The sequence below is a fragment of the Tachyglossus aculeatus genome, chromosome 17 (assembly GCF_015852505.1).
Source record: "Tachyglossus aculeatus isolate mTacAcu1 chromosome 17, mTacAcu1.pri, whole genome shotgun sequence".
In the NCBI taxonomy this organism is placed as follows: Eukaryota; Metazoa; Chordata; class Mammalia; order Monotremata; family Tachyglossidae; genus Tachyglossus; species Tachyglossus aculeatus.
In genome coordinates this window covers 25,225,547-25,252,077 of record NC_052082.1, presented here as the reverse complement: position 1 = coordinate 25,252,077, position 26,531 = coordinate 25,225,547, and the positions used below count along the sequence as shown (strand labels likewise).

Below are 26,531 nucleotides of genomic sequence, written 5' to 3'. Positions count from 1 at the left end.
GGTGTAAATGGAGAATATAAGGAGACCCAAAACTGAACCTTGAGGGAATGTATCTACGAACTCTATTATTATTTTGGGCTTTACCAAGTGCTTAGTACAGTACTCTGCACACAGTAAGTGCTCAATAAATACAATTGACTGACTGACTCTTTCCCTAACATTGTTGTATGTGTGTGTTTGTGTGTGTGTGTGTGTGTGTGTGTGCGCGCGCGCACACATACAAACATGAATGTGTATATGTACATATCGATATGTGTATGAATATCTGTTTTTAAGAGGTTTCTAATGCTGGTGAAATGCTATCCAATTGTTGATGAAAAGACAATCCATTGCATAATATGTGCACAAAGATTGTTCTCAACAGTCTTAACACGGAGGTCGTGTTTCTATAGAACCTGGCTTTACTGAAAATGTGGCCTACAGTAGTCACTTTGACCTGTAAGGCACAAAGCTGTTTCTTCCAACTCCACTCTGCATTACAACATGCACTGTGGAGAAGAATAGTCAGTCAACCAATCAATCATTAGTATCTATGGAGCACTTACTGAGTGCAGTGTACTAAGCTCTTGCTAAAGTCCAAAATAATAGAGCTGGTAGATGCATTCCCTGCCCACAAAGAGAGATAGTGTGGTCTAGTGGATAGAATACAGTCCTAGCACTCAGAAGGACCTGACTTCTAATCCTGGCTCCTCCACTTTTCTGCTGCAACACCTTGGGCAAGTTACCGTTTGCCTCAGTTACCTTTTCTGTAAAATGAGTTAAAGACTGTGAGCCCCACGTGGGACGTGGACTGTGTCCAGCCTGATTAGCTTGTGTCTATCCCAGCTCTTGGTACAGTGCCTGATATGTAATAAGTGCTTATCAAATAATAACATAAAAGAGAGCATACAAACTACAGGCAGGGACAAACATTCAAATAAATTACAGATAGGGAAAATTGTAGAGTATAAGGATATTTAAGTGCTGTGACACTGGGATGATTATTGAATTCCACGGTATTCTATCCAAGACGGAAAAATGCAGCACTTTCACTGAAGCTTTTGTAACTTGCCTTGCCTGTTAAACTATTTTAAAATCTACTTCCTGTATACAAAACTTTCTTGTCCTCTGTTCCAGAAGCACTGCCCTTTTTCCCCAGTTGTGAAGACAGGCTGATCTGTCTGTGACACCTATCTCTCAGCAGTGCCCTCGTGCTACTTGATATGGTTTCAATATAATGTTCTGTTCCACTTCTACCAAATTAAATCCCAGCAGGTGATAATTCTCCTAAGAGCTATTAATGAATGAATGAAGCATGAATTTCAGGGCACTTTTCTAGTGTTATCCTAAATAGAAATGCTCACATACCAGAGTAAGTACAAAAGCTGCTTCTCCCTAGTCAATTACTGCAAAATCGATATCCTGGGCAGTGAACTGTATAGGGATTTTGCTTAGGTTTAGACAAACTATTCTCACCTGTTTAGTTGAGACACAGTACAGTTGTCGAGGCTGCCCTATATAACTGGGATTACTTGACTAAAACTAGCCAACTAACTTTCAGTGACCTGTAACTGGGCAAGAACATTCTCAGGATATGCTAGATTTCAGTCTCACAGAATTTTGGAATTTGCCTGGGTATCACAGTACACCTGTGGAAGACTATATTGCTGCCTGGTTTCTCAGGCTTCTACAATAAAGGGGACAGCCTAATAATCTTCTGTTGATGTCCTATTGCCCTTCATAATCAAAGAAGAGGCCATAACCCAATGTCCCTGATTTTAGCAAATGTAATATCGATATTCTAGAGTTCAGGAAATAAGTCTAATGGGAACATACTGAGTAGTCTTACATTTGAGTGGTCAGGAGTTCATATTATACTTAATTATCTAGCCTCTTGATGGCTTATAGAGCATGTTGCGGGGCAGAGGTGCAGCCCGGTTATTTATGATTTTATGCTTTTTTTTAAGCACTTACTATGTGTCAAACACTGTTCTAAATGATTATTAAGTTGGATGCAGTCCCTGCATGAGGCTCACAGACTAAGTAGTGGGGAGGACAGGTATCCACATTTTACAGTTGAGAGAACTGACACACAGATAGTTAATTGACTCACCTAAGGTCACGTAGCCGATAAGTGGCAGAATTAAGATTAGAAACCAGGTCCTTGTCACTCTCAGGCTGTGCTCTCCACTAAGCCATGCTGCTTCCCATGGTCATTGACTAGCATATGTCTCCGCTCAGCGTCCTTAGCAGCAGACACTGTGACTTCATTTGCTGCATATATTGCTGTTGGATGTGTCTCCCAATGCTTATTTTGCAAACTGATGCTTTTTTTTCCGGATTTCTTAACTGATGCTGCTTAACAGGAAACTGGGAAAGTGACCACCAGAAGGATAGAGGAAATTGGGGGTTAGGAGGAAATAAGTTGGGGAAAAAAAGGAGGGGGAGTAGTAAATGCCAGTGATTTCCCCAATAAAAATTGTTCATGGTGGGAAAGTCACTGCAGACTTCCAACACAGCATAGAAAGCTGCATACCACAGGAAAAACAAAAACACCAGTGAAAGTGATAGGCACAGTAAGTAGGTTGGTAATAAAGGAGTGAAGTTTGTGAACTGAGTTATAGTGGGAGAGAACTAATTGAGCAGCTTGAATCTGATGGTGAGGAATTCCTGCTTGATGTGGAGATGATGGCCAACTATGGGACACTATATAGGTAGGTCAACCTATTTATACTCAGGGAAGAGATAAATCTATTGGTAAATCTACTATATCCATTTAGAAAGCTCGCAAATAATTACTGTACAGTATTCCCACCTCCATACTTCCCAAGCCCTTCTCCAAATAACAGAGGGATCTCCCTCAGGTTTTCAGATAGCACTATATTGTGCAGAGTGAATACTACTTGGAGGACAAAGAAAAATCTAATGTGATCTAAAGAAATTGTAGAAATAATCACCCATAAAGGATGCAATGCAAGGCAAAAACAATTAAGAGGAAAGACTATGTAGCCTGACATATAATAGAAGTAATCCTTGGGATTATGGTAATCATAATCTATGAATCAGCAATTTTGTGCTACTAAACTGCAATAAGATGCACTAAGAAGTAATTCTTCTACTAATCCCTGCACGGGACAGTCTTTTAATTAGAATTCAGAGAATTGCTTTTGTCAGCAAACTTTCAAAAATATGTGAAGAAGCTGAAGAGACAAAAGGAGTGAGGAAGGTGTTGAAACATAAGGAAAAGAGATTCAAAAGAAAAGTATAAAAAGCTAGGATTCATTTCCAAGAAAAGAGGAGGACAGGTAGCTGAATATTTCCTTCCTCTTATCCATCCACAGTCAAACAAGGGAAAATGGACTTAGATTGAAGTGGGAGATAATTTGATTTAGCAAATATACTTTCTTGACTCAAAGGGATCATACAGTAGAACAAACTACTGATAAGACAGCGGACTCCCCATCTGTGGAAAATCTTTAGAAAACAATAGACAGTTGTCTTGGATGTTTTTGTTTCTTGACTAGGGGCCTGGAATTTGTTCAAGTGACCTTAGCGTCAAGAATTTTTTTTTTTCTGAGGCATTGATTTTTAAGCCAGGTTACAAAAGATAGATGATCTTGAAGTCCAGGAAGACTATGGTTTTTCTAGTTGACAGATTGTGAACATAGTAAATGAAAAAAAAATTAATGGTTATTTCTGGATCTCTAATTGAATTTGTATTTGCAAACATGCTATTTTTAAATCATGCTTAAAAATTCACAAACGCATTTGCTACAGTGTCAATGAATATCAATTGCCCACACTCATATCTTCAGTTCTAGCCTAGATAGAAATAATTGGAGGTGCATGGTTATCAATCAATTTAAATCAAAGACTGATCTTCAATAAGTTTTTGCTCTTTTCAGTTTTTTTTGGAAATATCTCAACCGTTGAGATTTAATATAATTAAAACTTTTGGCTGTTCATTTGTAACTAAATTATTTTTGATGGTCAGTTTATATTTAGCTACAACTCAATTCAATGAATAATATATTTGCTATTGTTTCATCCTGAGTTATTAAGAAAAGTACTTTGATTCTGCGCTCAAAGCTTTCTGGAGCTGGTTGGAGACCCAAGGAAGTGATGAAGGCTCCATTCCAAGTGATAATATTATGACATCACTGTGCTGTGGACTAGAGTGGTTCCTTATCTGTAGTCTCCACCAGTTACTTTCAACAGAGTTGAGTTTTTCTCAGAAGGTTGAGACTGGGGATGCCAGGAGGCCATGGCAGAAACTTTGGTTTAGGTGGGGGTAGCTTTCTGAAAACATACAGGATTTTCCCCAAAACCAAGGACAGAAACCCCAGCCTGGGTCAGATTAATCGACTGTGGGGATTGGTCTCAATATAGAACAAAATAGGCAAGGATGGAGAAGCATCTTACTACTGAGAAGCAGCATGGCCCAGCGGAAAGAGCATGGGCTTTGGAGTCAGGTCATGGGTTCAAATCCTGGCTCTGCCAGTCGTTAGCTGTGTAACTTTGGGCAGGTCACTTAACTTCTCTGTGCCTCAGTTCCCTCATCTGTAAAATGAGGATTAAGACTGTGAGCCCCCTGTGGGACAACCTGATCACCTTGTAACCTCCCCAGTGCTTAGAACAGTGCTTTGCACAGAATAAGCACTTAATAAGTGCCATCATTATTATTATTATTATTATTATTATTACTGGAAGAGCACAAGCCTGGGAATTAGAGGACCTGAGTTCTAATCTCGGCCATGCTGCTTGACTGTTGTGTGTGACTTTGGACAAATCACTTGAGATCTCTGTGTCTCCATATTCATTATTTGTAAAATGGGGATTAAATATTAGTACTCCCTTAGATGGTGAGACCCGTGTGAGAGAGGGACTGTGTCCAACCTGGCTATTTTGTATCTAGTGTGTGACCCACAGTAAATGCATACAACTATTACAATCATCATTATTATTATTAGATGGTACAAGGAGGCTTTTCAAACCACTGTCATTTGAGGAGAAAATTGAAGCAGCATGGCCTAGTGGAGAAAGCATAGCCCTGGGAATCAGAAGGACCTGGGTTCTAATGTCGGCTCTGCCACTTGTTTGCTGTGTGACCTTGGTCAAGTCACTTCACTTCTCTGTGCCTCCATTACCTCATCTGTAAAATGGGGATTGAGACTGTGAGCCCCAAGTGGGACAGGGACTGTGTCCAATATGATTAACTTGTATATACCTCATTGCTTATTACAGTGTCTGGCACATAGTACTTAACAAATAGTACAATTATTATTATTAGCATTAGATAGTAGGCTATCCATTCAACCAAAAGGAGAGCATGCAGGACTCATTGTTTTTAAAGATGCAGTGACTAAAGTGTCAGTGCGTGTTATGGAGCTATACTTCTGGAAAACAACAGAAACCGATCTGGCCAACAACATTATCTAGGCCTGCAATTGGAAAAACAAGATCATAACAAGCAGCCTCGCCTTCATCGTCTCACTGAGGAACTAGATTGTTGAAAACTTCCCTTGCATAGCATCAAATTAAAAACAAAAGGTGAGAATTTAATTTCTTTACTAAATGTCATTTACATTCCTCTCTGAGTCATTATAACTTCAGTGTTTAGTATCGCCACATCATTTTGCTTATTTCAACCACCATAATTTCAACTGAGACTCATTTGGGGCAGGGATTGTGTCCAACCTGAGTATCATTCAGTCTCTCCCAGTGCTGAGCATATAGCAAGCATTTAATAACACTCATATTCCACCAATATAAAGCAGTTTAACACATGAAAAAATATATGGTGTGATCATAATATAATGACTTAAATTAGTGACTTAGGTTAGTCACAAATTAGTGACATAAGTTCATGTTCTGAACTGAAAAACAGCCTGCTTTGTTGAACAAATAAACTGAGTATCAGTGAAACTGAGCTTGTGAAGGATTTTAAAACCATCTCTAGGTTTTGATTCAGAAAGATCAAATACTTAGCAGGAAGAAATTAAAATGCTTTCATTTTGAAAAAATAAGCAAATCTTTCTTTCCTCATGTTTAGATACAGTGCTTTCATATCTGAATTTCCATATTAGTCAATATAATTCAACAAAAATCTGTTGTTTATTTTAGGATAGAATCATAAGGATTATAAGCTTGGAGTTAGATTCAAACTGGGACATTTTCCCTTAAAACCACAAGCATAAGGTTAGGTGCAAATCTATAAAGATCTTCATAAAGTATGAGTAACCCATCGAACTTTCTCTTTTGTACTGTTCAACAGACTACTTACGGAGAAAGATTAATTCATTTTTAATGTTGAAAAATATGGTCGGTCATTAAAAAGAAGATAATCTAAAATGCCAAAAATGCTTTTAACATTACAAGAAGTGTACTTCTTGCCTAAATAGCATACTACTTTTGAAGATTTAGAGATTGGAGTATTAAATATTAAAATAAAGGCTGCTTTTAAAAATGCAGTGTTTTTATCAGAAAAAAACATTTTGAACAAGTAGTGCTGATACATAATACATAAGGTTGATAATAAGGTGGTCTTAGGAGAAGCACTTGTAATGCTTTGAGTGACTAGTATTTTGTAAAACAATTACTATTTCCCTGTTCACATTCCTTTAAATATGTGAAGGAAATTTATACTTTAAGGCTATTTCTATAAAACAATGAGACTAAATTTAGAGGGTTTTTTGTAATGTTTGCCTCTTATTCAAAGAGAGCAAATATGTGAGTGGAACCAGAAAAACTAACAAAACTGCCATTATTTGTATAGCAATGCCACTACTTTTTTCAGGATAGGGGAGACATGTGGGAAGGGATTGTGTGTGTTACCTTGTTGTGTTGTATTCTCCCAAGCACTTAGTACAATGCTTTGCACACAATAAGTGCTCAATAAATACAATTGATTGATGCTCATGTTTGAAAGCATTGGGGGAAAACCCATTGGAGAGTGAGCAGTCGAAGATGGCAGTCAGGGAGAGAAGAAGAGGGTTAGACAAGTGTGACGGGATGGGTTTGGAGGCACAGATATAGCGGGTAGATTTTGAGAGGAAGCAGGAGATCTGGTCTTGATATACTGCTGGAAAAGGGGAGAGTTGAAGAAGAGCAGGAGGATGGAGGGACTGGACAGAGGTAGGGAAGATTTTAGGAAGAGCATGCCTGTTGGTTTCAGTTTTTTCAAGAAAGTATGTGGCTAGGTCAATGGGGCAAGAGAAGGGAAGGGGAACCAAGTGATGGGTTTAAGGAGGGAGTTAAACTTCTGAGGGCAGTGGGCAGGGGAGTCAATTAGGATGGAGGAATAATGTTGCCAGGTGGAGAAGAGGTCAGAGTTAAATCAAGTAAGAATGAAGATGAGTGGATGAGGTTGGCCTGATATTTTAATTTCTGCCACAGCACTCTGTGCATTCACAGGAGTGAAGGAAGTGGACAGTGGTGATGATCCAGGACTGTCTGTTAGTGATGAGATTGGTGAAGGGATAAGGGAGTGAGTGAGTTGATTTCAGCAGAGGGGGTGGTTTGGTCATCAAGGGAAGGTAGTTTGGGTATGGAGAGTACATGGGGCATGATGACTTGAAGGTGGCTAAATAGTATCATTGCTGCCCCTAAAGATGGTATTGCTTTGTGGAACTAACCCAGAGATGGATGGATGGGCAACCATTGGAGACTGTTGAAGAGTGGGGAGATAGAGAAGGACTAGACATTTTGGGGGGAAAAGGATCAAGGAAGCAGAGTGAAATATGGACTAGAGAGAGGAGAGATAAGAGATGGAGAGGTCAGGGAGAGATCTAATTCCCTCAATCTCAATTCTAATCCCATATAATCCTCCTATATTCTTGCTTCTCAGACACTGAACCTCTTTCTGCTCTTCCAGCTCCAGAGCAAGAGCAGAGGTAGGGATCCCGGGAACGAAACCTGAATCTGGTTAGAGAGGGTTTAGGAATTATAAAACTCCACCTGTCCTGCAACAAGGGATCTCGTTCAATAATTCCCCTGGGTCTATATGGTTAGGCACATTTTGCTCTGAACTATTAAAGTCCTTGAAGATGAGATATTTCTAATAGGCATTTTTTAATGGCTAGTGATCTGTAAATCTCATACTTTGAATTAGTAGGTCTCCCAATCTTCTGACCAGGAAGTGGCACCCGGGAAGAGAGAGTCAGGACATTTCATGAAGCCCAAGAGGAAGAAGCTAGGAGAACTGCACATATATTTTTCTCTACTGTCCCAGCTCATTTACAGGGGCTCTGAAACAGAGGCTGCAGTTGGGGAAGTGGAAAAAAAAATTACTCAACCATCCCACCTCAATTCAAAGCACCTTTAAAATGCTCGCATATGTTTTGATGTTCTCCAAAAATGCTGAAAAAGCATGAACATTTTGCAAAATTCAACGTGGAGCCCACTGAGGAACCACAGCAGAACTGAGCAATCTGTCAATCACAAATAGAAATTACTTCTGCCTCTGGTAACCCTAAAAATAAATTTGTCAGCAGGTCTTTGGAAATGACGCATAACAGATTTCACATTTAAAGAGCCTGAGTTACAGGCACTGGAGGGTTTAGGTAAAATGAAATGAGTTTGATTCAGCATCATACCTCTTTTGTCAAAGTCATGGTCTTATTTTGAAAGATTTCTTATCTTAACAGCATATTATGCACCTGGTAAATGATGAAAAGATTATGCACTTAGCTTTGTCATAACATGTTTTTTTCATACATGTTTTTGTTAGAACACAATTACAGTATTAGAGAAGATTCTTTTGAAAACCTGTGACTTTTGGGGTTCAGCCCTCTGCTTTACCCAAGAAACTGCTTTTACCTCCACATATCACTTCCCTTATTGTTTCAGCCTCCTACTAAAGTAGCACACAAGTGAGAGTGTTGGGGGTATTCACATTGCCATTTTGAGTCACCTGAACTCCTAGTGTTAACATCAGGCTCTGTGATTATCTCAACTAGAGCAGAGGCCATTGTTGCTCCTATACAACTGTGGGAAGGTTCTTACAGATTTTTTTATTCCAGCATCTCACGTTGTCAATGTAAAATTAGAAGAATTTGATCATAATTGGGTGCCTTTTGTGGGCAGGGATTGTCTCTGTTGCTTAATTGACCTTCCCAAGCACTTAGTACAGTGCTCTGCACATAGTAAGTGCTCGATAAATATGATTGAATGAATAATTGTCATCTCGTTGTTGGTTGGAATGCCATATTTCTTTTCTAGATATATCCCTCCAGCGTCTAGTGTTCAATAAATATTTTGGATGATGTGTGTGATGTTCTTAAAGGCTATTCCTGCCACCTTTGGTGTGTTTCCAAAGAGAGACAAGGTAACACAGTATGTAAATTTGATCTGAAATGTGCAAAATAGTACAGGTTTGTACAGTGAAAAGTGGCCATTTATAAGACTGTCATGGTGGATAGTATTAGAAACAATGATGGGAGAATGGGTAACTGAAAGAGAAAACGTCCAAAGAGATGTGATCTTTAAACCACAATTTTTAGGGTTAATGAGATGAAGTTTAGTGCAAAATGGGAGGAAATTTTTTCTTGGATGTAGAGAATCAGAGTCTTGGAGATTCTAGAGAGAAGGAGGACCAGTTGTTTTGGAGAGACAGTGATTGATCATTGGTGTGAGAGAGTTTGCCAATTGAAGAATGATCTATGGCACTACAGCCTTGTCCTTTGGGTTTAAAAATGTGATTTATTTTGCAAGAAAAGTTCGCTCAAACAGCACTTTTTTGGATGCATCCAGTTGATCAAGAGAAATAAATGAGACACATGAATAAAGGAGAAGTGTATGAAGTCATTACTGGAAAATGTAATTTACAATGCCAGACAGATGAGTTGCTTTTTTGAAACATTGATTTGTGAATGTCAAATCATACATTTCTGAGACAATTTGGTTTCTTTGGCAACACAGACATTATTAGTCATGTCTGATAAGCAGAGTTCTTTACATTACCACCTGTGGCTTTTGTCATCTGTGTCCTATGAATGTGAATGCATTTTGATAAAACTAATTAGCATTTCACATGTTAAGAAATATATGTAGTGAATATCTTTCCACATGTCTTAGGTTTTAATTTAAATGAAAAACTTTCATGATGTTTAGTTTCCCATTTTTTTTTCCTGAATGGAGACATTTAGAATTTTAAAAATATTTATTTTACTTTTATTAGTTTTTTGGGTTTATATTTGTATGAATTCTATTCAACTCTAAGTGAGGTTTAAATTTGTGTTGGATAGTACCTTGAAGCTTAGCATTTTCCCTGACAGTGAATTTTGATGGAGGGATAAAAAAAAACTAAAGACTATGATTTTATTTGAGGTTTTCAATACTCATACCAACTTGAAATGTCATAAGTAGGTAAATACCATCATAACATAATGTGACTGTGATGAAAAATCCACTTGTGACTTTTTTACAGCATTAATGGGAAAACAAATATAATTTACATTTTAAAAGTCAGAGTTAATCTGACTCCATGGGAGAAAGTTTTGCATTTCCCAGATGTAGCAGTTTGAAAGCATTAGATTTATTGTAAATGTAAGCTTGAATTAATGGATGTAAAACTAGCTAAAATGTATAAAGTGCAACAGGAAATTAAAAAGATATAAAAATCACTTTCAAAAGCAAGCCAGCCGATCAAGGAACAGAAAACCGAGGAAGATTTATAAGGTGCATTATGTGGAGATGATTTTCTGTGTTTAGGGGGTGGGAATACACTTGCAGAAAGGTATGCTGTCTTATGGCCAGTGTTCTAATGGGCCTATTTCATTTGAACATGTCAATGTACAGCACTGGTTACATATCATATCTTTTCCACATTCAAGCAATAACCATTTGTTATCACTTTAATGGAATGTGTAGCATAGGGGATGATAGAAAAAAGACAAGAGAATTGGAATAAAGGGAGGAAGAGGGAAGAGCTGAAAGAAAAAAGAAAGAATATGAGATCAACTGTAAAGAACTTGGGTAAAAGAAAGAGGAACATAGAAGCTAAGGCAGGGAATATGGGACCAAAGCCATGGAAAATAGGAAAGATAGCAAGTAACTTTTCTGTTTTTTTAAAAAAGGGAAACAAGAGCACTGGAGACAGGTGAAGTCCCCACAGTTGAGTAAAATAGGGGCTCCAAAAGAGAGTGGTGTTGGGAATAGGGTATTATCCTGTGTTATGTTAGCTCTAAGCACATATTTATTACAATTTCTAAGTACTTTGTCCAGGGCACTGACTGTAAGCTTGTTGTGAGGAGAGAATGTGTCTGTTATATTTTTATACTGTAGTCTCCCAAGAGCTTAGTACAGTGGTCTGCACACAGTAAGCACTCAATAAATATCATTGATTAAGTGCTGGGGAAATAAAGGTGGAAATTACATAATCCCTGGCACTCAATAATCATGATCTATGATTATAAGGGAGAGGCAGTTAGTTAAAAACCATAAACACTGCCATCGCGGTTCAGACCAATATTTCATAGGGAAGCACCATCACCTAGGAGCATAGGCCTGAGAATCAGTAACGTGTCTACCAACTCTTTTTTATATACTGCGCTCTACCAAACCTTAGTACAGTACTCTGTATACAGTAAGTGCTCAATAAAAGTGCTTGGGTTTCTAATTCCATCTCTGACATTTACCAGCTGTATGATCCAGGGCAAGCCATTTGACCTCTGTGCCCTAAGTTTCCAATCTATAAATGGGCATAATATATCTGTTATCCCTTCAATTTAGACTGTATCCAACCTAATTATCTTGTATGTACCCCAACACCTAATTACAGTGCCTGGAATGTAGTAAGTGCCTAACAAATACCATTATTATTATTACTACTGTGAGGAACTGAGGGACTCTCTGACCAAATTATCTTATATTCATTCATTCATTCAATCGTATTTATTGAGCGCCTCCTGTGTGCAGAGCACTATACTAAGCGCTTGGGAAGTACAAATCGGCTACATATAGAGATGGTCCCTACCCAAGAACGGGCTCACAGTCTAGAAGACTATCTTCTTCCCTAGTGCTTAGTAAGTGCTTATGAAGTACCACAATTATTCCCATTATGTTCATTCAACCTACTATTCTGTCTTTGATAATGATGGTGGAGGATGCTTGGGGAAAGAATGTAAGGTATTTGGAAAATAGTGAGTCCACAACCTGGTGAAGTATTCACTCCACAATTTAGAAATATCTGGAAACTGTTTGAGCAAGCAAGACTGGTGACCACACTATTCTCTTTTTTTAAAAAAAAAATATGTATACGTATTAAATTTCTTTACCTGAGGCATTTTTTTCTGGTGATTTTTGCCACTTCTCTAGTAAGTGATTTTGTTGCTTATTCCAAAGCGACTTGGGAAAATACTCAGGATAAATTGGTTAATTAGCCTTGAATATTTTGTAAACATTGTGATTGTTCACATGGAACTGAGTTGGAACCAAGTACTTGCATCAGTCTTTCCAAATAACTATATATAGTTAACTTATTCATTCAGTGTTTTTCGAGGCTACCGCACCATAGGCAATCCATATATTTTTAAATAGCTCTGGTATCTAGTAGTACTCTAAGTTCCATTTCTAAGAAATGATCTCATAGACAATTTCTTCTGACTCTGAGAAGCCTGAAGAGAATTAGTTCTGACTTCTGGAACTTTCTTCACTTGCAGGCTCAGTCTTTGTATTGAGGAGGACTTCGTGGAAACTGAGTTGTCAGTGAAATCTGTCATCAAAATGCTTTGCTGTATATTTTCAAAAAATATTTTGGTGGTATAATCAATCAGTGGTATTTATTGGGTGCTTACTGTATGCAGAACTCTGTTCTAGGCACTTCGATAACATTCAACTATTCTGGAATCTATCAGCCATCTCTGAGTTGCTGTAGAGAACGTTGTTTTTACTGACAATAATAAGTGGTGAGGATTAACACTACAACTTGCTGCTTTCTGATTAGTTGTTTAGAAGTTATATGGCTACTACAATAATATATTACTCCTTGTCTGAGAAGAGCTCTGATCAGTAACCACCCCCTTGAAATTTAGATGGTCTTCAACAATTGTGCTGATTAGTATATGTATCTATTTGTAAATTTTAGCACTTGTGGGAAGAAGTTAAATCTCCCTTTAGTTATCATTAGTGTTATGATGGTTGTGATTATGTTGGAATCATTCAATTTTCTACCTGGAAACAGCATTAGAGATACGTTAGGGTTAAGGTTAGGGTTATAGGGAGTTACATAGAGTGATTCGGGGTTATATGTTCTGACATGGATCTTTTGGTCCAAATCCAGTCCTTACAAAACATTTAAATAGTTTGCCAACAGAAATTGATTGTAGATTTTATGTAGGTTGCCTTTGGTTATCCCTGTTTAGAAGCTTTGATTCTGATTCTGCTTGTCTTGTGCAGCATTATCTCAATCTCACATCCTGTTTTAAATTATCAGGGTTGTGTATACTTTTGTCTTTCTGGATAGGAAATGATGCTACAGATTGAAAGATGTTTGGCCTGTATAACTGAGGTTAACCCAGCATATGAGTGAGGTCAACTCAACATAAAACCAACCATCCCTTCCATATCATGATCACCCCTTGCTTGGTGCATTTGTTACCCATAGCGTCCATCTCAATTTTGTTTCTCCTTTTTTTGGAGTGAGAATCCTCTTAAAGTCTCAAAGGCAAATCAAGTCTTCTTTGATCCTTATTTGCTTCCCTATCCCTCCTAGGGCTTCTCGGAAAGCGTTGCTTTTAAGGTGTTTGTTAAGCACTTACTATATGTCAAACACTATTCTAAGTGCTGGGGTAGATATAAATGAGGTCGGACACATTCTCTGCCTCGCATGGGGCTCACATCTCAAATGGCAGGAAAAGGGTGAAAAGGCAAAGCGGGGCTGGGAAACTGTTTATGTGCTAGGAATACAGGATATTTCTTGCCCAAAAGATAACTGGAAAGTAGGACAGTGAAAAAGCAGGCTAGGAACAACATTGATTCATTTGAAATGTGGTGTTAGAGAAGGCTCTTGTAAATACCATGGACTGCCCCCCCCCCAAAAAAAAATGGATTTTGGAGCACATTAAACCAAAGTGGTCTTTGGAAGGCCAAATGACTCAACTTAGATTAGCATATTTTGGACACATAATCAGGAGGACTAATTCTCTGGAGAAGACACTAATGCTAGGAAAAGTCCAGGGAAAATGTAGAAGAGGCAGACCGGCAGCTAGCTGGCTAGAGACCATAATAACAATAATGGAAGAACCATTAGAAAGGTTGCGGATTATTTGCAGAGGTCAGGATGTTCGGGAGAGAGTATATCCATGGAGTCGCTATGAATCAGAAATGACTCGGCAGCACTTAATATAAGAATAAAAAGATAAAGTCCAAAATTAGAAGGAGGAACCTAATTGTAGTTTTAAAAGATACTGTCAGGGAGACAAGCTGAAGGTATGAAAAAGGGGTTAGAAAAGGGGTACGTGAAAGATGAAGAATGATGATGAAGGTTGCTCTGTCTGTCCATTTCCAGCTAAGTGGAAATTGGGAATGTGAATATTGTTCTCTCACTGTTTTCATCTGATGGGCATGGGAGGGAGTGAGAATCAAAGATGCTGCTTCCACCTTCTGACTGGGTAGATGCTTATCAATCAATCAATCAATCAATTGTATTTATTGAGCGCTTACTGTGTGCAGAGCACTGTACTAAGCACTTGGGAAGTACAAGTTGGCAACATATAGAGACAGTCCCTACCCAACAGTGGGCTCACAGTCTAAAAGGGGGAGACAGAGAACAAAACCAAACATACTAACAAAATAAAATAAATAGAATAGATATGTACAAGTAAAATAGAGTACTAAATATGTACAAGCGTATATACATATATATCAAGATCCTGTCTTGATACTGAACTCTGACTACTAACTTCTTATGCCACATTATTTGAGATTTAGCTTACTGTGTCTCTAAAACATTTTTTTCCCATCCTGCTTATTCATTTCAGCTCTCTTAGGGGTAGTCTTCTCTTGTCCCTCACACATATAATAATGATGGCATTTGTTAAGCGCTTATTCTGTGTAGAGCACTGTTCTAAGCGCTTCGGAGGATGCAAGGTGATTGGGTTGTCCTACATGGGGCTCACAGTCTTCATCCCCATTTTACAGATGAGGAAACTGAGGCACAGAGAAGTGGAGTGACTGGCCCAAAGTCACACAGCTGACAAGTGGCGGAGTCAGGATTTGAACCCATGACTTCTGACTCCTAAGCCCATGCTCTTTCCACTGAGCCACACTGCTTTACTGGGCCACATATATGGCTCAGTGAAATGCTTCTAAAAAGTAGTTAATAGTCATCTGCATGTCTTTTACCGTGTTTATGCATAGTAGTAACAAGAGGATGAATTAAGGAATGAATAAAGAAATGGAGCACTTAAATTTCTATATCTGTAAATGCTACTAATGACAAGATCAGAATTTGTGGATATGAGTTGGGAAATGCTTCCTGCAGGAATTGAAATTTCAGGAGGGCTTTGAAAATGGTCTTTGATCAAGCATATTTTAAGGGGCAGGCATGGGGGAGGAAAGAACACATGAGCAAATTGACTGAAGATGGGAAAAGTCAAGTGTGAGGAATAGTAAGAAGGTTCGGTTGAGAGCAGCAAAAGTGCCTGCTAAGGTATAGCTGGAGAAGGTAACAAGTAAATCTGAGAGAGTAGTCACCTAAGTGGTGTGCTAATGGAGATTCTTAACGTCCATGGTCAGGATGCAAGTAAGGAAGACAAAATTAAGGAATCAAATGAACAAATAGCTTTCCACATGAATACTTAGTGGTTAGTGATAACCAAGGTGGTTGAGATTAATCAGAAAATGCCTTTTTAATAAGTGGTTTATCTGGAAGACTACGGAATGGAGAGATGGTTTGGTAAAGAGGGGAAACTACCATATACTAGGAAAACAATAATAGCATCATGATACATCAGGATGCATGATGATAACATTTCACTACAAATGGCACGTTTTAATTTCTGAAGGGGTGACTTTGAAATAAAAACAAACAATTATAAGGTAGCTAATATCTTAAATTCCATTAACAGTAAACATTGAATTTATAAGCTCCTTGTGGAAAGAAATCTTGTCTATTGTACATTTCCAAGTGCTAGGCACACAGAATACCTGGAGAGTACAATACAGAATAGTAGGTTTAGATGATGCCTGCCACAAGGAGCTTACAAAATAGAAGGGAAGACGGACATTAACAAGTTACAGATGGATATGTACATAAGTACTATGGAGTTGGAGGAGAGGTGAATTCCAAAGTGCTAAAGTGAAACAAACCCAAGTGCGTAGGTGACCCAGAAGGGAGGGGCCAAGTCAGGGAAGGCCTGTTTGAAGAGCTGTGATTTGAGGAGGTGGGCTTTGAAGAAGGGAAGAGTGATGGTCCTCCTGATTGAAAAGGAGATGAAGGGCATGGATAGGAGAAAAGAAGATCAGGGCTGGAGGGATCATCTGTGTAGAGGTGATAGATGCATCTGTGAAAGTAAATGAGAGACTGAGTAGGTATGGATTGAGAAATAGAAGGGGACTTAGAACTGAACTCTGAAGACCTTCCACAGGTTATGGAGTAGGAAACGGAAGAGGAGTCAGAGGAAGACACTGACAAGAAGCAACCAAGAAAGATAGGAGGAGAACCAGGAGGAACTCCCACTGGGTGCAGTGAAGTTTGCTATTGTCTTGGAAAGTATAACACAGGCCCTGGCCCTAGCAAGCTTACTTTTCCAGGACTACTATATTAGTCTTCACAATGCTGTTTCTTTATCCAATCTCTCTCTTCCCTAGTCTAAGAACTGCTGCATGAGGAAATTCCTGGAGACTCTTTACTCAAAGGCCTTCCCCACAAGACTCCGTGTCCCACCCAATCAAAAACAGAGTTCCCTCAATTAGCACTAAGATCTTTCCCTGTCATCCCACCAGGCATAGCTACGTGCTTCACCGCAAATGTGCCTTTAGTCTTAGTCTATCTGTACTTATCTTTCCACTCTTCAGCCTCTTATCATCGTATCAGTGCCATCCCCACAGCTTAGCCCCTTCCCATAAATCCAACAGTCTATAGATCTCTCCATATTGAAATTCCACCACTTCCATCAAGCTCTCCATAGTTAATTCCCACAGTCGCAACATGTAATGAACTTGATCCTTTACACTTACATATAAATTTACAGTACCATCCTAAGTACTGTTTGTTCATTTGAATATTTATTTTCATTATTCCATTTGTAAGTACTTCTATGTTTGTCACCTCCAGAGTGAAGCTCCTTATTGGCAAAAAATGTGCCACTTTTTTGTTTTCACTTAATCTCTTAATAGAGAGGATGGCATCCAGTCAACGTTCCATAATTGTTGCTGCCTCTGTTATTACTTCTATCTTGGAAATCACAAAGAGCTACACCTTTCTTTCAATTCATTCAGTTGTATTTATTGAGCAGTTACTGTGTGCAGAGCACTGTACTGAGTGCTTGGAAAGCACAATACAGCAATAGAGGGAGACAGTCCCTGCCCAGAATGTGTTCAGATTTCAGTCATCACTAAGTTTTCCTTCTTTCTAAAGAACTAAAAATGTTATGTCAGTTTTTTGGAGCTTATTGTCTTTAACTACATTTTCTATTAGAGAATCAGCCTGTTAAACACAAAAAACGTTTACCTTTAAGTTCTTAAGCTCTATCTTTTAGCACAGTATTTTAATGACTGAAATATGAGAATTGCAAATATTCACATAGGAATGGAAAAATGACAGTTTGGCTTAATGTAACCTATTGACAATAATTCCTTATTCTTTTGAATATTATTAAAATGTATCATATTTTTAAACATAGCAGCTTGATTATCATTCAGTATTTTATAGTGTGATCACTAAATGTACCCAAATGATCCCTTTTTGAGAGATGCTTCATAAAGTTGCTTTTAATGCATTATAACAGGAATCACAGATATCCACAGGCAAAGCTTCAATTCTCCTCTAAATGCAATGTTATGTGTCTTTTTTAATAGTGTTTTAAAAATTACTTTGTGGTTGGAAGAAGGTTTCTAGGCAATGCTCCGGGAATAGTAGCTTCCTATTCGTATTGTAATAGTCTTTGGACATTTTTCTTGAGCAGATTGTTCTCGGATTTCTTAAGGCTAAAAGAAGACTTTAATAATAAAAAAATGTGTTTTTTTGTTAGATGAGTTATAAATGTACCCTTTGTTTATGTAACTGTAGTTTTTCCCACATGGGGAATGCATTTTGAACATAGTATACTGACTTTTTTGACTGGCACCAAGGTAAGTGCTAGTATACCTTTGCAGACAGGCACCAAGACTCTTGGAATGGCAGACTAAAAACTTCTGCTTATGATTTTAAAATTCACTCTGGCAAAAATTAGGAACGCTTTTCTTTTACACTGTGCTTTAATTTGCTCCCCCAAATAGTTCTGATCTCCCAACCTCCTGTCTCTCCTCTCTTCAGTCCATACTTCACTCTGCCACCCGGATTACCTTTTTCCAGAAACACTCTGGGCGTGTCATCCCCCTCAAAACTCTCCAGTGGTTGCCTATCAACCTTCATATGAAGCAAAAACTCCTCACTTTTCGCTTCAAACCTCTGCATCACCTTGCTCCCTCCTACCTCACCTCCCTTCTTTCCTTCTCCAGCCCAGTCTGCACACTCCGCTCCTCAGCCGCTCACCTCCTCACAGGGCCTCGTTCTTGCCTGTCCCGCCATCGACCTCTGGCCGGGAATGCCCTCCCTCCTCACATCTGCCAAAGTAGCTCACTTCCCCTTTTCAAAGCTCTACTGAGAGCTCATCTCCTCCAGGAGGCCTTCCCGGACTAAGCCTCCCTTTTCCTCTGCCCTACCTCCTTCCCAGCCCCACAGCACTTATGTATATATGTACATATTTATAATTCTATTTATTTTATTAACGATGTGTATATATTTATAATTCTATTTATCTATTTTGATGCTATTGATGCCTGTCTACTTGTTTTGTTGTCTGCCTCCCCCTTCTAGACTGTGAGCCCGTTGTTGGGTAGGAATTGTCTCTGTTGCTGAATTGTACTTTTCAAGTGCTTAGTACAGTGCTCTGCACACAGTAAGCACTCAATAAATTCGACTGAATGAACTGTATACTTAATTAAATTTTGCAAAATATATTATACATCAGCAAATTGAGAACTGATATTTCACAACCACATTTGTTTCTCTAGCATGCCAGGTTTAGATAGCTTCCTGAGTTTGCTGAAGGACATAGGTTTCTAGACTGTGAGCCTGTTGTTGTGTAGGGACCGTCTGTATCCATATCTTGCCGATTTGTACTTCCCAGGTGCTTAGTACAGTGCTCTTCACGCAGGAAGCGCTCAATAAATATGATTGAATAAATGAATGAAAGACCCAGCTTTAATGCAGACGACCTGCAGTGGCTACCCACTTTTAGGGTGGGTTTGGGGTCTGGCTCACAGATGGTAAAGACGAAATGGGCATGGAGCAGGATGTGACAGTGGCAGTTTAGATTTATAACTCCTTATTGATTCTGTTTGCTTACTCTGAACAAATTGAATTGAAGTATGAATAAACTGAAAGCCTCTGGGACTGAAGAAACCCATATGATAAGTTTAAGTAAGTTCAGAGAATACCACAGTGTTTATATAGAACCTTTTCTTTCTTGATTTAAGTTCAGCTTTCTGCCTCCTAAATCTCCCCAAAATTTATTTCTGTCAAGCTAGCTTAGAACTAGTTATCTTTCATTTTGAATGAGTGCTCTTTATTTTTCTCATTTCATCCATCCTTACTAAATCTCATTTGGTTTGTTTCTATTGCCATTTGTCAATATTTTCATTTCTAATATTATTCTGGACATTCCTGTCCTTTCCCTTGTTATTATTTGCAAATGTAATTAGCATGGTAACAATTTGGGTGATTGCCTAAAGTACAATAGTACTAGAAATCACACACATGAATAAATGTGTTCTCCTCAAGTGATGTGGACAGTTATAGAGCTGTCTGACTATAACTTTCCAACCATAAATGCTTCTTAATAGTGTGTAAATCGTATCTTGTCAGTTTGTGTATATCATGTGTGACAGTCCAGAATCTCGGTAAAGTGTCAATGAATGACCAGACTTAACCCTGTATTAGCTCTGTCACAGTGTAGAGAAATCTAAACCTGGAATTCCTTTGAACTATTGTTGATAGTTTGGTGCCTTAGATTCAGAAGGCTGTTACTTCCTTCACATATATGGTGTGTATAATGCTACTATCATTTGTCCTAATTCATAGTATAACAATAATAATAATAATAATAATGGCATTTATTAAGCACTTACTATGTGCAAAGCACTGTTCTAAGCACTGGAGAGGTTACAAGGTGATGGGGTTGTCTCACAGGGGGCTCACAGTCTTCATCCCCATTTTACAGATGAGGGAACTGAGGCCCAGTGAAGTGAAGTGACTTGCCCAAAGTCAAACAGCTGACAATTGGTGGAGCGGAATTTGAACCCATGACCTCTGACTCCAAAGCCTGTGCTCTTTCCACTGAGCCGTGCTGCTTATTATCCAGGTGGAGCTGTCAGCTTGGACCTTCTAATAACATACTACAAACCTCAGGGCCCAGGTGGTTTGTGAGGCAAAGGGAGTTTAGAGGTCAAAGGGTTAAGGACTCTGTAGCACTCCTCAATCAGGATAAAATCCTAAAATAAGCATTTGAAGACTGTTTTAATGCTATAGAGCCAGAGGAAACGCTTTGCCAACAGGTATTGCGACCTGTACAACCGTGAAGTCTCGATTGCTAGTACAGTAAGTTCAGTCTGTGTAGCCTGGCACACTGATCACATTGCAATTTTGTTTTCAGTCTGAGTACTTGAGTGCCTACTGTGTTCAGAGATCCCTGTACTAAGCACTAGTACAGAGTACAAAGAGTACAGTAGAATTGGGAGACATGATCTCTCAACAAGTTTACAATCTAGCAAGGGAAATAGACACAAAATAAATTACAGATAGGAGCATGCTGTACAGTAATTAATGGATTTTGTTAGCTCATTAGCCCCTTAAAGGGAGGGATAGGGTCTTCTGTGCTATTGAACCATAGTAGAGTACGCTGCACACAGTAGGCATTCAAATGCTGTTGATTGATTGATTAAGGTTAATTATGGTTATTAAATTTAAGGTTATTATCACTGTACCTGTTTCACTGATGACAAAATTGGGGCAGATACTAATGACCAAATAGAGACAAGATTAGTCCATCAGTTGTATATATTTACTATTCTATTTATTTTGTCTATGATGTGCATCTAGCTTTACCTCTTTTTATTCTGATGACTTGACACCTGACCACATGTTTTGTTTTGTTGTCGGTCTCCCCTTCTAGACTGTGAGCCCGTTGTTGGGTAGGGACTGTCTCTATATGTTGCCAACTTGTACTTCCCAAGCACTTGGTACAGTGCTCTGCACACAGTAAGCACTCAATAAATACGATTGAATGAATGAATGAATTGTCCCCCTTGCAGTTAGCTATAGTTCATTATTTGAGGAAAAGAAATGCTTGGCCTCGTTATGTGTCTTCCATGGACACTGTATTACAAACTTGTATGTATAGTGCTTTCTCTCATGAATGAATTCCCTTAAAATGTAAGAATGCATGCAAGCAGCATGGTGTAGTGGATAGAACACGGGCCTAAGAGTCAGAAAGTCGTGGTTTCTAATCTCGGCTCTGCTACTTGTCTGCTGTGTGACCTTGGGTAAGTCACTTCACTCCTCTGGGCCTCAGTTACCTCATATGTAAAATGAGGATTGAGAGTGTGAGCCCCACATGGGATGGGGACTGTGTCTAATCTGCTTTGCTTGTATCTACCCCAATGCTTAGTGCAATGCCTGGTACTTAGTAAGCACTTAACAAATGCTACAGTTATTACTGAGTCAGAACAATTTTCCACCCAGCTTAGTAATTTCCTCTAGAACAGTGGCAATAAGCTACTCTGAGGACATACATGATGGCTGCATTTGAGGAACTGCATGAAGGTTGCCTCCTAGACATCCACCTTGCTATTTTGAGAACGTGCCATTTAATATTCCACAACTTTGACACATTCACTCCTTAACCTTTCTACCACTAAGCCATTAAGGGAGGAGGGGAGATGGATGGGGTCCTACATTGGTAAAGGGTGTAATAACATGAAACATCTTCAGGCTCCAGAGTGGTACACCAGTTCTATGCTTCCAAAGGTTGCTGTGGCTCAGCCACTGGGAGGTATCACTCTTCTAACCAATCCAGAACCTGGTCCAGGTCAGGATTTCCACCAAAAGGTGGAAATGTCCTGTTAGAATTGACCCTGTATCTACACTAGAATGGTCGGCAGTGATAGTACAGAGATCTGTCTGGATTCGCTCCTCTCTGCAACAGGTATCACATCCTGAAATAACAACTTCATAATAAAAATAATGGCATTTGTTAAGCACTTACTATGTGCCAAACACTGGTCTGAGTGCTGGGGTAGATACAAGGTATTCAGGTTGTCCCACGTGGGGCTCACAGTCTCAATCCCCATTTTACAGATGAGGTAAAATCTCTGAGGCATGGAGAAGTGACTTGCCCAAGCTTACACAGCAGGCAAGTGGTGAAGCTGGGATTCGAACCCACAACCCCTGACTCCCAAGCCCGTGCTCTTTCCACTAGGCCATGCTGCTTCTCCATGGTGGCTTCATGGTGCCTCTCTGACTTCATGGAGCTCAAGTACTGTGGCATGCTGAAGTCGGCCACCAAGAAACTAGAAGTTTCAGAGCATTTTCCCCCAAAGTGTCATCTCTTTGAATAACAGAGTCTGCCTTGGAAATTAGGAACTGCTATCTTTAATTCCACACTGACAAGCTGTAACACAACTGCAAAAGGAAACTAAATGATGTTTATGGTGACACGGTTGCTGTGAAGATTGACTTTGCATTAAAGAGATTGGGGCCATGGAAGCACGTAGACATAGTTTAACAGCATCCTAAACTTCATTGGCAGAGGTAGGCAAAATGAATACTGATGCGGGCTTAATTACTGTGACCAGAGATGTGCAAAGACATCTGAATAACTACAGAAGAGCATAATGCAGCCAATGAAGGATAAAACCTAATGCAACGACTGAAGGATAAAATGGTGATGTACTGTCAAAAGCACCTTCATTCATGCATAGAAAAAACTTCTTGCTGCCTCTCTGACTACTCATTCTGGCAAAGAGAGTGTATGAGATAACCAAGGGGAGACATCTGGGTCCAAAAATAAAAGATATTTTCCTTTTTCTCCACCAGTTGTGAAGCAAATGTGGAAACAGAGATAACTAGAAATGAAAGCAACATATCAATCAGTCAATCAGTGGTATTTATTAAGCACTTACTATGTACAGAGCAGTGTACTAACTTCCTGGGATGGAACAATACAGCAGAGTTTGCAGTGTAATAATGATGGCATTTGTTAAGCACTTACTATGTGCCAAGCACTGTTCTAAGCACTAGGGGGGATATAACGTAATCAGGTTGTCCCACATGGGGCTCACAGTCTTAATCCCCATTTTACAGAAGAGGTAACTGAGGCACAGAGAAGTTAAGGGACTGTTACACAGCTGACAAGTGGCAGAGTCAGGATTAGAACCCACGACCTCCAACTCCCAAGCCCGTGCTCTTTCCACTGAACCACGCTGCTTCTCTGTTCCCAGTATGATCCCTACCTACAAGAAGATTGCAGTCTAGATGAGAAGACAGGCATTAAGATAGACTACAGATGGAGAAATGGCAGTATATGAGAATTGTTATGTTTTGCAGCTGAGGGTGGGATCTCAATTGAGATCTAAGTGAATAGTCAATACAGAAGGAAGACCAACTAATGAAGGTGAGATATGAAAATCACTTGGATCAGTGAGGTAGCAGTTTGGATGTGGTGAAAACGGCAGATTCTAGGAACATTCACCCAGAATTCTGACCAACTGCCGGCTGCATTTCTAGTGCCCATTTTTTTTTTTTAAAGAAACTAGAGCCTGGATTAAAATTTTCTAGCCAGCTACTGAGATGTGATTGTAAAGCTAAAACTAACTAAACTCTTCCACTTACTTGCAGACACCCCCTAGACAGGGACTAGTTTAATCATTTTATAATTTACCATTATAATATGTAGTTATAATGGTAATCCATAATTTATAATCATGTATTTTGCTGCCAACTTTTTGCCCACGCCCTGCCTCTGACCTGAAACACCCTTCCTCCTCATATCCGGCAGACAGCCACTCTCCCCACCTTCAAAACCTCATTGAAGGCACATCTCTTCCCAGAGGACTTCCCTGACTAGGCCCCCATTTCCTCTTCTCCCACTCCCTTTTGCATCACCTTTGTCCTTGTACCCTTTATTCATCCTCTCCAGACCCCACAGCACTTCTGTACATATCCATAATTTATGTAGTTATGTTAATGTTGGTCTCCCCACTCTAAACTCTAAGCTTGCTCTGAGTAGGGACTGTGTCTACCAACTCTCTTATGTTATATTTTCCCAAGCATCTAGTACAGTAGTATGCTTCACAGTAAGTGCTCAATAAATATAATTGATTATTACTTCCCAGTTGTTACTGCCTGTGGTAATATCATATCTTGATAAACTCCTTTCTTCTCTGTAAGACAAATCATCTATTTGCTCCTTGAACCACATTTTAAAAATGTATACCTATGTAATATTTATATTATGATATATATTTTAATGAGCATATACACACAAGACAAGTTATATATATATATATGCATATTCATTCAATCGTATTTATTGAGCACTTACTGTGTGCAGAGCACTGTACTAAGTGCTTGGGAAGTACAAGCTGGCAACATATAGAGATGGTCCCTACCCAACAATGGGCTCACAGTCTAAAACTATATATATCGGTTAGTCAATCTTTGGTTCTGGCTCTGTCCTACCAGGAGAAAAAGATTAAAACAAAAATACAGGTTGTTTCATGTTGGAGGAAAAGGCATCATTTTACTTTCAATTTGCGTTGAACAGCAGCCTAGAGAATCAGTATTCATATTGTGTATGAATGGCTCCCGGGAAAGCAAATGCAACACTATTGTCTTTGCTGTAATGCGATGGAACTTGTCACCATGCTTTATGAACAGCAAAATTTTAGCTTAGGGAGCAGCCCAGGGGCCGGCTATAAAATAAAGGATTATATAGAGCAAAGGTATTAGTGGAAAAGAAGCCTCAGCACTTCTTGCTGTATTCAAGTCAAAGACGATGAGATCTGTCCAGAGAGTTATAGTATTTAAATGCTTGGGCCAAAGCCAGTAGGAAATTGTGCTTCAGAAAAAGACAGTCTAATGAGCTATGCATTGGTTAATCCTCTCCAGTTAATATGGAGTTTGTGGTGGGTTTTTTTAAGAGTGAAAAGAGGCTAAGCATGAAGTTTAAGTTAAAGGCCATAATTGTAAGGTATTAGACTCTAAAAGAGAATCAATAACAATACATTACTAGAACTATTGAGGCTAAAGTACCTCGAAGGCACAGAATGTGCTTTTTCCACACTCTTTAAAAACCCTGATACCCCATAGTAGACTGCCATGCATCACAATCCACTTCTGCAGTATTTGCAAAAGAAGAGAAAGAGGGATAAAAGGCACTGAGACATAGGTCATCAGGCATGCATAGTGCAAACCAGTTAGGTTTAATGGTCTGGCATCCTTGTACACTCCTGCTGGCTTGCCCATTTCCTGTGATTCCTTTTCAGCCAAGATCCAAAACCAGGGAGAAAGTATCCTATGTCAGGAGAAGCTGGGTGGCTTAGTGGAAAGAGCACGGGTTTGGGAGTCAGAGGTCGTGTGTTCTAATTCCGCCTCTGCCACTTGTCAGCTGTGTGACTTGGGGCAAGTCACTTAACTTCTCTATGCCTCAGTTACCTCATCTGTAAAGTGGGGATGAAGCCTTGCCATGCTTCACAATCCACTTCTGCAATATTTGTGAATGAAGAAAAAGAGGGATAAAAGCCACTGAGACATAGGTCATCAGGCATTCATAGTGCAAACCAGTTAGGGTTTCAATCAATCAATCAATCGTATTTATTGAGCGCTTACTATGTGCAGAGCACTGTACTAAGCGCTTGGGAAGTACAAATTGGCATCACATAGAGACAGTCCCTACCCAACAGTGGGCTCACAGTCTAAAAGGGGGAGACAGAGAACAGAACCAAACATACCAACAAAATAAAATAAGTAGGATAGAAATGTACAAGTAAAATAAATAAATAAATAAATAAATAAATAGAGTAATAAATATGTACAACCATATATACATATATACAGGTGCTGTGGGGAAGGGAAGGAGGTAAGACGGGGGGATGGAGAGGGGGACGAGGGGGAGAGGAAAGAAGGGGCTCAGTCTGGGAAGGCGTCCTGGAGGAGGTGAGCTCTCAGCAGGGCCTTGAAGGGAGGAAGAGAGCTAGCTTGGCAGATGGGCAGAGGGAGGGCATTCCAGGCCCGGGGGATGACGTGGGCCAGGGGTCGATGGCGGGACAGGCGAGAGCGAGGTACAGTGAGG

At 39.4% G+C, this 26,531-nt stretch overlaps 1 protein-coding gene across 1 annotated transcript in view; it reads left to right on the top strand.

The window, feature by feature from the left end:
• Nucleotides 1-7,831: 7,831 nt before the first annotated feature.
• Nucleotides 7,832-26,531, top strand: part of GPC6 (glypican 6) — a 772,215-nt gene continuing 753,515 nt past the window's right edge. The window contains exon 1 of the mRNA XM_038759586.1: nucleotides 7,832-7,871. The gene's annotated coding sequence lies outside the window, so the exon portion shown is untranslated. The remainder of the gene's footprint in view (nucleotides 7,872-26,531) is intronic.